The following is a 6625-nucleotide window of genomic DNA, read 5'->3' as shown; positions in this document are numbered from 1 at the left end:
TATACTGTAGTATAAAGTGCAGTTGCATTGTCTTTAAAAACAGTACAAACTTGAGTGCTTTATTGCTTTAATTTTTTTTTTTTTTTTTTTATCCTCACCCAAGGATATTTTTCCATTTTTTGTACAGATAGAGTGGGAGGGAGAGAGAGGAAGGGAGAGAGAGAGAGAAACATCGACGTGAAGGGACACATCGAGTGGCTGCCACCCACAAGACCAACCAGGGCCGGGGACAAACTGCAACCAAAGTACGTGCCCTTAGCGGGAACCGAACCCGGGTCTCTCCGGACCGCAGGCCGACGCTCTAACCGCTGAGCCAAACCGGCCAGGGCTGCTTTATTGCTTTAAAACAAACAAGGCTAACCACCTGAACCTTCAAGTCTTATCTTTTTAAGCTGGTATCAGGTCTTGCCTTCATTTTGGTGAAAACTAGGTGTCTGCAAAACGCAATGAAATGGCAGGTATGCCTGTACTTATGCATTTAGTATGTCCAAGGTACCTTACATATATTAATTTGGTCTGTAGTAATCATAGAATGTATTTACCTTAGGTCGAACATTTATTAAAGGTGCATTTTCTCAGGATCAGAACCTAGGCAGTTTCAGTCCACAGTTAGTTTGTACTCACAGTTATGATACCATTCTTCTCTTATCTGGGTAACTGGATGAATGAAAAGATTCTTGATTGAGCATAGACAATATTTGCAGGCCTTAATTTGTCAAACTTCACTGGGCAGGGAGGGTATCTCAAATGTATGCCTTTTGTACATTTACACAGAATCTCCACCCTTGCACATTTGTATTTACAGTAAGCATCTGGAGCTAAGTGACTCCTGCTAAAAAAAAAATTTAAAGATTTTTTTTATTGATTTTTAGAAATAGATGGAGAGCGAAAAATAAATGCAAGAATGAATCATCTATTGGCTGCCTTCACACACACACCCCACCAGGGACCCCTCTTGGGCATGTGTTCTGATGGGGGATCGAACCAGCAATCTTGCAGTGCACGGAGTGATACCCATCTGAGCCACACCAGCCACGGTGCTGCTAGATTTTTAAAATTTAGTCTTTGTCAGTTTGGGATTAAGAATTTGCGAGAAGCCTAGTTTTGTAGTGATGAGGGCATATGTGAAGGAACATAGTACTGCTTAATAGGTGTCATGCTAAAGGAAAGAGTGTAGGCTAGCATCAAGGCAATGGGGGTGGGAACAGTGGGCATCTGGCACAGGTCTCTTGAAATGAGCTGACCTTGCCAGAGATTGTTGCGTTAAGATTTCCCTGCCCTCTAATTCGCCTGGGGTGTACACACACTTTTGGAAAAGCAAATGGGCCTAATTGATGCATTTCAGAAGGTGGTGACTTGAAAGTAATGCATGTAAGTTACCCATTATCTTGTTGATGAAAAGTTTTATTTTTTAAATCTAGTGTCTAACTTTTAGATCTTCAATTTTGACAAAAAACGACACCAGGAGAGAGGTACAGGGTAGAATTTACCGGGTTTATACATGCTGTATGTATATAGAGTGATGAGACTCTGAGATTCTTTTCCTATTCTGGGATAGGAAAGCAGGTCAGTAGTCTGTTCATGTGCTACAGTGGTGGTCATCTGGCTTCATGGAAGCAGCTTTGTGGCCCCTTGGCTTAATTGCTGCCATAGACGAATTTAAGTAGACAAAATGTTAGGATCATGGAAGAGGAGAATGGCATTAGGTAATTCAGGTATAGGGTAAATTAGTTTGGGCATGTTTAACTGAAGGCAAAGGAACCCAGGATTTGTATATGCCAATACTATCAAAGTATTGCTTAATAGCTGCAGGGCTAAGATGACTGAAACCTAATGCATTTGGTTGATTTGGGGGGATTACTGAATTAAAATAGTTAAAATCTGTCATCCTGTGGTCTCCTGAAAGCACATTATTCAGGAAATAAGTAGCGTCTCAACGGCTGACGTATTTTTTAGAGGCCTTTGAGAAATGCCCAAGCCCTCTGAAATGTTCGAAAGTTACTTCCCTTGCATGGAGGAAACTGCCTCAACTTCAAATTATTCTCAACCCTCATTCCCATTAATCAGTAAATTTCACAAGGCTCAAGGGGGAATTAGAGGAAAATATTTACTCGGAAAAAAAGATTTTATTTATGTCATAAAAGTTGATAAATTGCATAGGAGTGGGTTTTTAGGATGGATTGGGCTGGATTTATTGATATGGGTGCACACCAGCAGTTTTATTTGGCCAGTATACTAAGGTCTGTCTTGATTATAACTAGAAAAGTAAATCTCATGAACAATAGGCATGGCACAGTGAGGCGTTATGGACAACCCTTTTTAAAAAGGGACAGGAATCTCAAACCACCTTTGCATGTGGTGAGCCTTGCTAGTTTTACCAAGGCATTCTACAATCTATTCATGTGACTTGGAGAAAAATACTCAAGCTCATCAGAAATAGTGGATACTGTTGCAATTAAACTAGTGCACATGAACCAAGAAGACCATTGTGACCAAACATAGGTTTACAGTTGTGAGTGTGCACCTAAATTTCTATTTGCTTGCTTGCTTGTGCTAAAAACTGGCACTACACAGCTTGGTTTATTGACATGGTTTCCAGAGAATTAACCAATAGGACATGGAAACACAAAGCCATCTTTTTATAGTTTTATATACTATAGATTCTTGCTGTTCATATGAAATGCTTTTAAAATACTACAAAAAAAGTATGTAATCTTCATATATTAATACCTATTTCATAGGCTAAGTCAGACTGTATTAACATTTTCAAGGCTCACAAATACACCAATACTTAGCACTTCTTTCTTGGATTCTACTAAAAGGACCTAGATCTTTAGTCTTTCCACAATTATGTATTTGTCTTCAAGTTTGATAGGTAAAAAATCATCTTGCTCAGAAAATTTAGGTTATGTGGTCGAGTTATGCTGCCTGCCTGTGCCTTTAGAGTTGACTCAGTGCATTCCAAGATTAGTCACACTAGGAATGGAGCTCAACTGTCATTATCCATAAGATGTGGTGGTGGGGTTGTACCATGGATTTTGGCATTTCGTGGGAAAACTAAGTTGGATTAGAAGAGTTTACTTAAGAGTTCTAGGCAGTCAACACAGAATCCATCTGTTTTAACTATTCAATTTAGCTTTCATTTACAAGCTGTTTTTACTCTTCCCAAGTCTTGGGGATAGAGCAATGGACAAAGGATTATGGAGAAAAATAAGATGGTTAGTATTTTAAATAAATTGGTCAGGGAAGGTAGTATTTAATAGGATGTTTGAGCCCTGGCCAGTTTGGCTCAGTGGTACAGTGTCGGCCCGTGATCCAGAGAGACCTGGGTTCAGTTTCCGCTAAGGGCACGTACCTCAGTTGCAGTTTGTCCCTGGCCCTGGTTGGGTAGTGCAGGTGGCAACCATTTGATGTATCCCTTTCTTGTCGATGTTTCTCTCCCCCTCCCCCTCCCCCTCTATCTGAACAACAACAACAACAAAAGACATTTGAGCCCTGGCCGGTTTGGCTCAGCGGTTAGAGCATCCGCCTGTGGTCCAGAGAGACCCGGGTTCGGTTCCCGCAAAGGGCATGTACCTCGGTTGCAGTTTGTCCCCGGCCCTGGTTGGTCGTGCGGGTGGCAGCCACTCGATGTGTCCCTTTCACATCGATGTTTCCCCCTCTCTCTCTTCCTCTCTCTCCCTCCCACTCTATCTGTGCAAAAAATGGAAAAACGTCCTTGGGTGAGGATTAAAAAAAAAGACATTTGAGTAGAGTCTGAAAGGTGAAAGCTATACATTTGGGGAAGGAATATTCTAGGGAGGAGTAGGAGGTTCTTTGTTTGAATCTAAGGTACATCAATGTGAGTGAAAAAGTGTGTACAATCAGGTGGTAAGTGGAGCTATATCAGTTTATTTTATAGAGAAGGAAAATTTCTGCTTTTTTTTTTTTTTTTTTTTGGTACGTGCCCCTAGAGGGAGCCGAACCTGGGACTCTGGTCCGCAGGTCGACGTGCCAACCACTGAGCCAAACCGGCCAGGGCAGAAAATTTCTGCTTTTGTGAACTATTGGTAGGGTTGGGCAGAAGAGTGACTATAACAAAGTCTCAACTTACGAGTGCCCAGCAGTGTATAATAAATATAAAAACAAGCTCTCAAATCTAGTGGTAATGACAGCCATGGATTTCATTCTAGTATGGAAGATAGTCATGATTGGGGTCTTTGGTGAGGATGACAGTAACACTGCTAGGTTTATGATATTTCCAGAAGTGCTTTGTAAGCTATAAAACAATTTTGAAACTATTATATGGAGGCTAAAGGGTCACTTCTCAGAATTTAGTACAGACATTGAGACATTTACATAGTATGGAAAGTTCATTTCCTTGTTCCCCTGATTAAAACTTCTTTGCCAACCTTTTCATCACCTTTGTGGAGCTCCTGGGAACACTCCTGGTTAGCTGTGCCTAACGAACAAGGAAAACTCAGAAGCATCCAGTAAGTATTCACCTGCTGGACTCAGCCAGGTGCTAATCTGCAAGACGGATAAGTTGTTGCCTCATCATCTACATGGAAGAGAGTTTGGCTTCACACTGCCTGTGTCTGAGTCAGCCCTGCATATCTTGGCCTCCATGGAAGGGTGGGCAAGTGTGTACATTTCCTTTCAGCCTGATAGCAGAGACAAGACCAGGTTTGATTACCCACGTACATTTCAAGTCTTTTAATCAAATCTATTAATTTCCCATAGGCAAAGCAAGTCACATGGCTAGGGGAAAACTCAAGGGATGAGGGAACTAGTGGAGATTGCAAAGACCATACAGTGAACAGTCTATTCCAAATTTTCTGTGCTGGTATTGGAGGTATTTTTTCAGCTTCCCAACATGTAGACCTGCTTTTGTTTAGAATATTCCCTAAACAATGAGTCTTCCTGGAAGACAGAGCCTACTTAATAATACCATACACACTGAAAATCCTAGATGTTTACCAAGCCGCCTTGGCATCTAGAGCATGTGCGTGAAACATGAAATAAGTAACCCCAAGAAGTAGGGACTACAGACAAATGTATTCCTGGATAAGAGTGCCTCAAAGATAGCAGGGGGGATGGGCGGGTGGAGGAAGATGGGTCTGGTCTAGTCTAGTGATAGCAGTGGGACAAGCTGTGGTGCCCAGGATTTGGCAGTGGTGGTGACAGCGAATTGACGTGTGATTGCTGTTAAACTTCCAAGCCTGGTTATCCCTTACTGTGGAGTCTGCAAACACTAAATGAGCCTCTTAAAACTCTCAAGTCAATTAGCATTGACTTAGTTTACAAGAATCTTCATTGATAGAATCCTCATTTGTGATGATGCCTAGTTGGTAGCCATCTTTCTAGTCTAAATTCATGTCCCCTCTAACCCATTCTCTACTGAGCAGTGAAAGTGAGTCTTAAAAGTTAAAGGACGTCACATCTTTTCTTTGAAATTCTTCAATAGTTCCCTCTTGCATTTAGATATAAATCCAAATGTTTAGTGAACCTGCAAGACCCTTCACTAGCCAACCTCCCAACTCACTAGGTCTCCCTTACCTCATCTTGTAACTTTTATATACTAAAAACAGAAGCTTCCTCAGTTTTAGTAACCAACAATAAGCCACCTGGGGAAGGACAGACAAAATGGAGACACATTGGAACTGGGTGCCTCACTACAGTACTTCTGAAGCTCAAGACCAATTCCCTAATAATTTTGTTTACTGCCCACTTGACCTTTTATTACAATTTTTAAAAATATGGAATGTAAGCAGCCTAAAATGTTTTAATTTCATGAACCTTTAAAGGCTTATAGTCTCTTTGATTATGTTTACACTTATTTTCTCAGTAGGTGTATTTTTTTAATAAAGCTAAAATGGTTATTACATTCATAAATATTTTATCTCCCAAAAGATTGTCCCTGGTAATATAAAGAGGATTATCTTAAAATTGTATTTGTGCTGTGTATTACGATAATTCTCGATTCTGGCTAAATGTGTTACTTGAATGACAAGTTATCAAAATGACTTGTGATTTCCAGTCCAGCATGTAAGGAGCTTGGAAGTCATGACTCCAATCAAGTTAAAAAGCTGAACAAACTGAAAAACAGTTTTTTAAATCCATAAGACAGATGAGGTCTCTGGGCAACCCACTGCCCCACAAGTTGGAGAGAAAAATTTAATCACAATTTACTGGGGCAGAAACCCATAAGCACAAATCTCGGAAAGAATCCGTGCCAGGGTAGAGAAACCTAAGCCGTAATTGAGTTGCTGGTGGGGGCTCAGTCTGGACATGTCTGAGTCAAAAACTTCAAATGGACCCAGCCATAGGAGGATCCTCACACATCTGTGAGTTTTGCCTCCAAGGGCTCAGTTTCTCACCATAAATGTTGGAAGTCCCCTTGTGCTGCTGTTATGAGGGTGAAAGGAGCCACTGAAATGCACCAGAGCATTTTGTGTTTCTTAAGAGATCTGCCCTGCCCTCATGAGAAACTAACCAGAGCCTAACCTGAGGTGGTGTCCCAGTCTAACTGAACTGGGGTAAGGGAAATACCCAACCTAGCCCCCTTTAGCCATCCTGTTGCACCTGAGGGGCCAAAGGTGGTGGTGGTAGGACTCAGCACTAGTGAAGTTTACATTGCAGAGGT

The sequence above is a fragment of the Molossus molossus genome, unplaced genomic scaffold (assembly GCF_014108415.1).
Source record: "Molossus molossus isolate mMolMol1 unplaced genomic scaffold, mMolMol1.p scaffold_m16_p_5, whole genome shotgun sequence".
Classification (NCBI taxonomy): domain Eukaryota; kingdom Metazoa; phylum Chordata; class Mammalia; order Chiroptera; family Molossidae; genus Molossus; species Molossus molossus.
The sequence above is the reverse complement of the archived record's forward strand: the minus strand, read 5'-3'. Positions refer to the sequence as shown.